Source organism: Zeus faber (assembly GCF_960531495.2).
Source record: "Zeus faber genome assembly, chromosome: 15".
Classification (NCBI taxonomy): domain Eukaryota; kingdom Metazoa; phylum Chordata; class Actinopteri; order Zeiformes; family Zeidae; genus Zeus; species Zeus faber.
In genome coordinates this window covers 29,988,185-29,999,480 of record NC_137194.1, presented here as the reverse complement: position 1 = coordinate 29,999,480, position 11,296 = coordinate 29,988,185, and positions in this window count along the sequence as shown.

The following is an 11,296-nucleotide window of genomic DNA, read 5'->3' as shown; positions in this document are numbered from 1 at the left end:
ACCCCGGTCGCCTCGAGCTCGGGAGAGAAGGTTGGCCTCGTCACAGTTCTCCCTACCCTGGACGAGAGTTGGCTTTTCCCGAGAGCTCAGGGCAGGAAGAACGGAAATGCCCCGGGATCCCACAGTACAAGCAGCAGCGCTCTCTCATCCGCCGGTCACGTTCGGACCGAGAGAGCCGTGTGCTGCCTACTTGCATCGGCTCCTCCCTCGATGCTGGAGGCGGGCTCGGGACAGCCCGGAGATGCTCAGGAGGCCTCGTCCCCAGAGCCGCTCTGCGCGCTGGTATTGGTGAAGCGGGGAAAAAGCGTTCCCCTTGTCTCTCCCGGAGGCGGTTGTCCACCCGAATCACTGTTTCGATGAGCGTGTCCAGGTCCTCCTGCGCCTCCCGGGATGCCAGCTCGTCCTTGACACCCTCATTGAGACCCTCCTGGAAGGCCGCGATGAGTGCCTCGCTGTTCCATCCAGAGGGTGCGGAATGCGATGGCGTAGTCCGCTACGCTCTGTCCCCCCTGGCGGAGCCGGAGTAGCCGTGTCGACGCCTCCCTCCCACTGACTGAAACAGAAACAGAAACAAAAACACTCTTATCACGCAACACACCACACTACAACACATGCTTGCACACACACACACATGCACATGCTTTGATGGTGGCCGGTGAAATGGATTCTCTGCTTTTGACCCATCCTGGCTTGTCCTTCCTCCGGGGGCACAGCCAGGAGCAGTGGGCAGCATACGTGGACGCGCCCGGGGACCAGGTGATAAATGTCCATCGCTGGTCAGACGATGAGTGCATGTTTTTGGTGGGGGTCCTTACTGATGGTAGGTGGAGGAAACCCCATGTGAGCACGGGGAGAACATGCAAACTCCACACAGAAAGGCTCCTATTTGGGAGATAACCCGCCGGAGCACGGTGCCAACAGCGCCCCAGGCGGGAATCGAACCCAGGACCTTCTTGCTGTGAGGCAGCAGTGCAATGCACTGCGCCACCGTGCCAACCCTGACTGAGTGGTCAAACACTCGGCGCATCTCCCCGGCAAAAGCCTGGTAGCTGGAGCAGGCCGGGGTTTGCTGATTCCAGATGGCTGTGGCCCAGGAGAGTGCTTTGCCGGTGAGTAGCGTGACCACGTATACCACCTGTGAGCGCTGGGTGGGGAACTGTGAAGGCTGGAGCTCGAAAGCCAGGGAGCATTGTGTCAAAAAACCACGACAACCTCCTGGGTTACCGTCGTACCTCTCTGGCGCCGGCAGTCGTGGTTCGCGGTGATCTGGAGGACGCGGGTCCATGGGAGGCAGCGCTGGCGCAGGGGCCATAGGTGGAGCCTGTGCCTGGCTCTGCTGGACGGCCTGGGCGAGCGACTGCAGGTTGTCCAGGACCTGTTGGAGAACCCGCTCATGACGGCCAATCGCAGTCCCCTGGTTCGTCAAGGCCACCCGCAGGCTTTCCACCTCTGGAGGCTGACTCTCTGCTGGGTCCATGTTGTTGGCTCAGTTTTGCTGTTAGGAGGTATACTGAGTGAACCCAGGTGCAGAGAACAAGGCAGAGGCGAGGTGGCAAAAATAGAGGTTTACTCAAAACAAGTACAAAAACTGGGCAAAAACAAATAAGACGTCTCGGGAGCTTGGAACAAGAGCGTTGTCATGAGGTTAGACAAACTCAAGACTGAGCGCCCGAGGACACAAACGACAGGGTCTAAATAGGGACGACCAAACGAGACACAGGTGAAACATATTCAGAGCAACCCTGAAAAGGCAGTACTGGCGGCATCTAGTGGCCGATGCCGGTAGGACCCGGGCGAACCCTGACAGTGGCCATGTGCCAAATAGCTTTTCCAATTTTTGTAGACTTCACATTAAAACATTAGTCATGTTTTGTCAAATAGATGTTGTCGATGTTTCTATGTTTATCTTTTTCAAGTACTAGTTGTTGTTTGTCTCTCTGTTTATTCGTGTCACCCATGCGGATTCTCCCCCTTTTGGAGAAGTAATGATGATAAGGTGTTTATAGATTAAAACATGGTAAGATCGTTCTCCAAAGAGGGGGATTGGTGGCGGTAATAATAACGAAACAGCTGTGCTCTGTCATCCCACAGGCTGTCCACAAGACAGAGTAATTGCAAACAATTCTTGATGATCAATAAAGTGTGGCAGGGCCATTTCTTGCTAAATGTGGACTTTGCGGTTGCAAAAGCCACCAATGGGCCCCTAAGCTGCCATTTTAGCCTTTTTTTCCAACGACACAGTCCTTCTTTGAGTTTTAAAGCTTCCTGTAAGATTCTGGTATTTGCGAAAACCAGACAAATCTGTAGGTGTATAGCATGTCATGCTAGTTAGCTAGGAAGTGGGCATAGCATAGCGCCAAAGTCGGCTATCTTTTTTGATAAAAAGTAAATGGGTATGATTATTTTCAAACGGGTCCCTTGACCTCTCACATCAAATTATCGGAATTAAATTGGGCTCATTGGGACCGTAAGAGTCTCACCTCTACAGCCATGCCTGACATATGTCATCTACATAGGGCATGTTAGCTGACATATGCCACCCCCCGCCAACAGAGTGCCGAATATGCGGCAAACTTGTGTAGTAACCCTTTGTCCCCCATTCTCGAGTGGTCAAAAATGGCAAGAAAGTGTACCAAAGCTGTGTAAATAATGGTACAGTATCAACCCACAACCTGGTGCAGCAACTAATCACACATACAGTAAATGAAATATTAATAATATTTATTAGCTTGTAATTGATAGAAAGGATTGACATACAGTGTCAAAAGGGATGTGGATAACGAGAAGTGGCTTGGATTTCCTGGTAACAATAGTCTATAACAATTGAATTTACATCCAGTATTTGCTGTCACGTTCTTTTGGTAAACATGTAATTACAATTTTGCAAACAGGGAATTCCTGACCGATCACATGGTCTTGACTGTGGCATCTTCATGCTCATGGTAGGATATCACTCTGATCTTGCTGAACTCAAAACTTGTAAAATATATATATATATATCACAACATTGTTCTATTTCCACTTATCATATGCTTAGTATATTGCCATGGATGATAAAATGGACTTCACAATTGTAAGTGCTACTTGAAATTCAAAAGCTCTATTATTATGTTTAACAAGTGAAAAATAAGTCATTAGAAGTATATTTTAATAATGCTTTTACCTCAGCGTGACATGGCTAGAATAAGAAGTTGGTGGTGTGTAGTCCGTGTGGAGAACTTTCTACTTGAGTGCTACAATCATATATTAAAAAAACATCCAGATATAACTTCAAGGAATATGGTTTGTTAGGTTTTGGATAACTTGTGTTAATCCACAATTGCAGATATGGCAGATACACCTATTGCTAAGTCCTACCTTATTGTTATAACCCTCTAAATTATATCAGCCAATCATTATGTATGGTCAAAAATAAAGGTTGTATAAAAAAGTTTGAATATTGTTAGACACCAGACATCAGTTCGGTACAGCCAAGAATGACAGAAAGGCTGATGCTGTAGTGTGGGTTAGTGCTTCAGACAAATTACTCTCACTGTAAAACACATACTCCAACAGAGTTGACTTAAATTGTTTACACATGGCAATCCTTTACTCAGTTATATTTTACCTGTGGTCCTTCATTTTTTTTTACGTGCCCCAAAAGGCAAACGACACACCTTCAACAGGTAAAGTGCAAGAATTTAAAGGACCACTTATTATTCAAAATTGATGGTGATCAAAATCTATATTTTTTTGTCTTTCAGATTCCACTAGCTGTACTATACCTGGTGCTACTCGAGGTGCTTCTGTTGGATGGAGCTATAGCTTATCTTCATCTCACTCACCTGCAAGACCATGAGGAACATAACAAGCGGTCTGTATTTTAGGATGAGCGCCAAATTTGGCTTGATGGTAATTACTTGATAAGACTAAATCGGCTTTCATATACGTCTTCTTTTAAAGTATTTAGTTTTCCATTTTTGTTTTTGGAACAGGTGAGATAAACTGGAAGAACTGTCCATCTGCACTCAAGGAGGAATCTGGGTGCCTTTTGCCATTCTTTTATGTGGACAATGCAATGGGCCGTTCGAGGGCCGCGTGGGCTTCACCGGGAATGGGAGGCGTGGCAAGTACCCCCGGTACTATACTGACGGAATTCCAGGATATTGCCACTACTGCCAGTATTAAAAGGACACTGTATATAGTTGTAAATAGTTTCAATTTGTTGCATATCTTTCATTATTGTCCTTTCCCTCCTTCCTCCTATTTTAATGGCATGTGTATATAACAAATACATTTGATTTGACAAATAGCTCTCATAGCAGACTGCTTGGGTCTCTCGCCATCATGGGTGTCGGTTGGGGTGCAGGAGGCGGTTGTCGGCCTTGCTCCAGCTGCGTGGCTTCTCTGCGGCAGGTGCCCCGGGTGCTGGGGATGATGGAGGACCCACATATCTTGCAGTCTGTATGGCTTCGGTGGGCTTCGGTGGGTGGAAGCTGTCATCCAGGTGTCCTGCGCCGAGCTACATGGGTGAGCGCTGGGAGCTTGTGGCCAGGTGGGGCTTCTGGCCGGTTGCGATATGGCAGGCCTCGCTTTTTTGCAGGGTGTCGGTCTGTTGGCGCCGGACCTGGCTCCCGGCCTGTGGTCTGTGCTTGGCGTCCGAGGCTCAGGTTCTGCAGGTGGGGCTGCGTCTAATGTCTGCATGTGGGGGTGGGTTGTATCCGGGATCCGGTGATATGTATGCAGGGTCTCCTCTCACTCTCTGGGATGGGTTAATGCTCCTCAGGGCCGTGCCTGGCTGTTGCTCGGCAGGCTCCCGGCTTCCCTGGGGGCTGGAGGGTCTTCTGTGCCTGTGGAGCATGGTGCTCAGGGTTTCCCTGGCTGCAGGACTCAGGAGTGGCTGCAGGGCCTTTTCTGCTACTTGGAGACACTATGATATATTTCCGATCTCATACACCAAACTAATTGGGACAAGTCCCGTGCACTCACCGGTGGGGACACACGCACACACACACACACACAGACAGGTGGACTCATCACAGGCATACACACACCACCAGCACCTGCTTTGAACACACCTCCGAACACCCCCCTGATTACATACCCTTTTCTCCCTCGTTTACTACCATACCTATCATATGAAGAGGCCACATGCTAAATTGCTGTTCCAATTTTCCTGGACTGAATTAATGCTGTTTTGTCGATATATGTTGTCGTTTGATGTTTCTATGTTTACTTTTTCTATGTACATGTTTGGTTCTATGTATAATTGTCCCACACATGATTCCCCCCTCTTGGAATAATAATGATTTGAGAATAAAGAGAATGAATACCCTATATGCTGACTTGTACAGTGTTATCTAGGACTATTGGGAACATTACATCGATTTTGGATTGAAAAACAATCTGAACCTGAGATGACCAACTACACTAAATTCCAGCATAGTAAGGTGACCGATGTATCGTGTTTCCATTTCAATCCAAGACAGCTAGTTGTCACTGTGTTATCATGAGCTGTTTGAGACTGCATCATGTAATGGGCAAACATTACACAGATTAGTACACCGTTCTTATACACACAAAAACATTAAATTTAACACAGTAACAGTGTAAAAATAATGTCCAAATTGTCTCTTTATTATCGATTTACTCTCCAAATCTGTGCTAATTTAAGTTTACAATAATAAATGTTACATTGCTGGTAAATAGTACAAAGAGAATACAGTAGTTTTGGCAGAGAGAGGCGATTTTAAGTTTAACAGAAAATGCCTATCAGAATGTTTGGGTTGTGCTACAACCCTGGATTTACGAATGAAGAACGAGAGTTCTTACTATGCCTTAAGCTGTCTCCAGACAGCTCCACTGAATAAAGCTGAAAGCCCCTTTAAACAAACCAAGTCTCAACTTGGCCTTGACAGGCTGTGATTGGACCATTCGGACACTCATCATATGGCTCGCCCCCCAGTATATATACTGGGTCACCGCCTGTCAGACTTCACTGACATATTATTCAGATCTTGAGCGAGCTGGTCAGTGAGGCCACCAGTGAGAACATTTGTTCTTCATTCGTAAAACCAGGGTTGTGGCACAACCAAAACATTTCACTTCATTTCGAACTTGAGTTCTTACTATGCCATATTGTATACGCACCACCCTCACTGACTGTGAGGTCAGAACTGATGTTTCCTATGCAAGTCCCCAAAGGCAGAGACATAGACCCCCGGGGTGGGTAGTCCTTTCCAAGGACCAACTGACAGATGTGACCTCAAACCCCAATTTCGGCATATAAGAACCCATGGATGTGGATGTAAATTACATTACCAGCCCCCGCCCCAAGACCCACCGCCATGCTTGTGGGTGGGGATTTTGCATACTGCTGAGCTTGCATCACCTGACCGTAACCACTCTGAACCATATGGCGCAACTCTGCATGCAGGATAACACCTGGCCGCTGTCAAAAGAGCCTGCGCCAGTGCGTGTGGGGTAGCCCAAGAAGCAGCACCGCACAACTCCTCCACCACCACCCCTCGTAACAACACCCACGAGGTAGCCACACCCCTAATTGAATGCTCTTTAAGATCTTCTGGGGGTTCCTGCCACACAGAGGAGTAGGTGAAAGAGATCACTTCGACTATCCAGTAAGAGAGACGATCTTTCCACAGGGGTTTCCCAATTGTCTGAGCTCCATAACAGACAAAAAGCTGGTCTGACTGGTGTATGGAGCATGTGCCCTCCACATAAACCAATAGCCCCCAGACAGGGGACAGAGTATGCAGCCTCAGACCCAAAGGGAGGAGGAGAAAATGGAGAGAGATCAATCGTGGTTGATTTGAATCAAGCTTTTGTGTTCTTGGGTGGAAAAGCCGGATTGCCAGTTTTAACATAACCCTCCGATTATCCATGGAGAACACCAAGCCGAACTTGTGGACAGACGGTGCGACCAGGTTTCCCATAGGTTTTGCTGAGACAAGTGCCATAAGCAGTGCTTACTTCAACGACGAAAACTTTAATCCCACCTCCTGAAGAGGGGTTCAAACTGGGGTTTTGTTAGAGCATTTAACACCAAAACCAAATCCCATTTTGTAATTAGCGACCGCACCCATGGGCATAACTGGTGTGTGCCCTGCATGAACCTGGATGCTAAAGTGTGACTGCCCGGTGGCTTGCCATGCACTCCATTATGACAAGCCGATATTGCAGCCAGGTATACCGTGAGGGTGGACAGTACCAAGCACACACAGGGCTCAAAGGCTAGCCATTTGGATGTGTAAAGCACCCTCGTTGACGGGGCTCTAGCGCTCTGAATTATTTCCACCACCTCCATGTGTAAACCTTCCTATAATAGCCGGTCCCGCTCAGGGGCAAGGTGACCAGTTTCCACTGGTGGGGGGCGGGATGGAAGAATTCCCCCGCTGCCTGGGGCAGGAGATTTGGCCGAAGTGGGAGCACCCACGGCGTTCCCACAAAGAGGGACCTCAGCTCCGTGAACCAAGTCTGTGTCGGCCACCAAGGTGCCACCAGAACCAGTTCCACCCTGTCCTACCTCACCTTGTCCAGAACCTGCTGCAACAGTGGGAGGGGAAGGAATGCATCCAATCGAGCCCGGGTGTCAGGATCCTGCCCTGCCTTTGTGTTCTCTGTCTCTCTGTCTCCTTCTAGCCCTCTCTGGCTCCCTCTTTCTGCCTCTAGGTCCCTATGCCTCTCTCTAACGCCCTCTGTCTGTCTGGCGTCACATCCCTGTCACTGCACACCTGTCCCCAGTTAATAATCTCAACACCTGTCTTCACCTTCCTCGTCACTCCTTTTGTATTTAACCTGGTCCCGTTCACTCTGTCGGTGTCCGATCGTAGCATGTGTGCTTCTAACTGTCGGTCTCGATTCCCCGCCGGCTCCTGGGCCCCGGCCTGTTTGTGAGTCCCTACCTTCCTGGTCACAAGTCACTGCCTATTCCTGATTCCCTGTCTGTCTGCACATTAAACCCCTGTACCAAAACCGTGTGTGTCCTGCGTTTGGGTTCCCTGACCGTTGATGCATGGCTAGGGAGCGGACGACCCCCTGATGATTGATTGCTGCAGTGGAAACAGCCAACCTCCTTGTCGGAGTGAGTTGTACACACATCAACCGTAAGTGCACTGGGCTGTTTAGAGTGGGGAGGCACACGTCCAGCACACTCACCCTGAACACAGGACCCCCCCAGGGCTGTGTCCTCAGCCCCCTACTGTACTCCCTGTACACACATGACTGTGTGGCCAGGTCGAGCTCCAACGCCATCATCAAGTTTGCTGACTACACAGTCGTGCTAGGCACTATCACCAACAACGATGTCAAGGCCTACCATGAGGAGGTGGCTGACCTGTCACTCTGGTGCCAGGACAACAGCCTCCACCTGAACATCAGAAAAATTAAGGAGCTGATTGTGGACTTCAGGAGAGGTGATGATTAATGGGACTTCTGTCGACAGGGTGAGCAGCTTCAAGTATCTGGGTGTCCACATCACGGAGGACTTAACATGGACTATACATACAGACATTCTGGTGAGAAAGGCAAAGCTGCGTCTTCACCATCTCAGGCAGCTGAAGAAATTCAGAGTCTCTGTGAGGATCTTCAAGTCCTTCTACTCTAGAGCAGTGGAGAGAATCCTGACAGGCAACATCACTGCCTGGTTTGTGGTAACAGCTCTACCTCCGGACCTGGAGAGGGCTTTCGACCGTGTCCCTCAGAGGATCCTGTGGGGGTTACTGAGGGAGTATGGGGTACCGGGGCCGTTGGTACGAGCCATCCGGGCCTTGTATAACCAAAGTGAAAGCTGTGTTCACATTCTCAGCACAATGTCAAACACGTTCTCAGTAGGTGTTGGACTCCGCCAAGGTTGCCCCTTGTCCCCGATTCTGTTTGTGATATTCATGGACAGGATCTCAAGGCACAGTCGAGGTGAGGAGAGTGTCCGGTTTGGGAACCTTATATCAATATCCATAAAGCAAAATAATCTGTTGTCAAACCTGCTTGGCCCACGATAACGATGGAATACAGAGATTCTGTGATACTCAATACACTGCAAGAGAATTCATCGACGATGCATCACAATATATGTGTAACTGGAGAAGAAAACCCGGGAAACCCCTAAAAAAGCAGGAATTATGAATTTTTCCACTGCATTGTGGTGTCAGTTTCATAGAATTTGACAACTGAGATGAAACAATGTACAACAAAAAGATTCCAATGTTTGAATAATATCTTAAAATATATAAAATATTCAATCAATACAAAACTGTAAGATTAAAGTTTGAAACAATATGAAGCACACACGATACCTTCTTCCTTTAAACATGGCAGTGAATGAAAAATATGATTAGATTCGCCCCCTGGTCACTGGATTAAAATGCAATAAGTAACCAGTATAATGTATCATCAATTTCTTACGATTATAACAAATCACATTTCATGAAAATCAGTTCAGCATTAAGCAAATTATTCGATTTTAGAGAAGTCTGCATTTCTCAATACACATTTTATCTGTTAACTAGCGGATCTTGCTCGCACCAATATAGCCAAGGCACAGACGCATAGCGGCGACATTGGCTGTATCCACAGCTCATTCGCGACATCGTCGTAAAGTAGCAGCAACACAGCATGACGTACCGTCAACAACTCATTGCGCATAGTCCATTATTCGGTAATTACCTGTTTTTGACCAGGAAAATCTGTTCAAGTCCGACATATTTAAATCTCTCTGGTCATAATATCCGGTGAAAATAACTCCCTCTAAGCACAATTAAATTTTTTGCTGGGTGATAAAACGATAACAATAATTTTCACAATTTTTTTTTATAAATGTAGCGTACGCATGACTTAAGCACAAATCTATGCACGGCATTGTTCATGAATGACAATGACTCTACAGCCACACGCTGCTAAACAAGAGGTCATTTGCTCAGAAATGGATTGGACAGTTTGGATTTTCAGCAGTGTACTAGCCTAAATTACCATTACTCACTATGATTAACACTCAAAGCAACCTGGCTTTTGCCTGCAAGTGATATTCACTACCAATGTAATGTTGAAGAAAAAAACAGTCTTTATTTGTCACACAACATGCTTGCACACACACGCACATGCTTTGGATGGCGGCCTGCATTTCCTCTGCATTTAACAATGCACTGCGCCACCATGCCACACCAATTTATATATGGCATTTAGCAGACGCTTTTGTCCAAAGTGACTTAAAATAAGTGCATTGTAAAGCCACTTTTACAAAGAGAAACCACAACATATCGTAGTCGATATAATAAGAAAGAATGGCCATGGTCGCTACTAAAGAGGTCTGTCAAGCACATTACCAATTTGAACTTTGTCTATTTCACTATCCGTTACAATTATCATCTGTAGCTGTAACTTAAGCTCAAATTGGTACAGAGTGATGTGTTACTTTCCGTCCTCTGCATGTGACTGACATCAGTTGGTAAATCTGAACTCCAGTTTAGTATGGTGTAAAGCCAAGGGCTCGGACTTAAGGCCATCATATCGAGTGTTCAAAGGATGAAACTAATGCTGCTTTTCCACTGCCATGCTGGAACCCGTGAAACCCCTTTGTTTTGCCACACCAAAGTACCCGCAAATATTTTAGCTCCTGGTCTGGCCAAGGCGTCTGAGAGTCCCGGTGCGTCGCGGTACCGTGTCCGTATCTCCAAACTAACTTTTAAATTAGGCCTTGATCTAATGAGTAGGGATGCACCGATTTTGAAATTCTGTGCCGATACCGATGTTAAAACTAACAATTTGGCCAATAGCCGATGTTTTCCAAATTCTCCAGAATGCATCATCACTTCCCACTTGGAGTGCTGCAGGGAGCTGTGTCCGTGTCTTCTAAAATATATCGCGAATGACGTCTTTCTCTCGAACGGATAACATTTTGTAATAAAATAAAAAATGCTAAAATGGGTCGCTTAATATACTTTGGTGGCCGTTAATATACCTCGACAGCCCGCTGAAGTAAAGTCTATGTGTGGATAAACATCGGCCACTGCCACCGTTTAATGTTATTGCATTTACTGATAGCAGTCAACAAGACAAATATCGGCAAATATCAATGTACGGCCAATAGAACGGTGCATCCCCAAATATGAGTGAAGATTTAGCAACTGGATTGATTATTTCCCGCCTCAAATTTGTTCAGAAACAGATTTTAGTGTACTGATGATGTGAAATCAGTGAAAGTTTACAGAGAAAATAAAATGGAGCCAGAGAAATGATCAAAGCCAATTTGCCCAGAACCAGGGGTTTGGCTGCTCATTGCAATTAAACACACAATGCAACACAC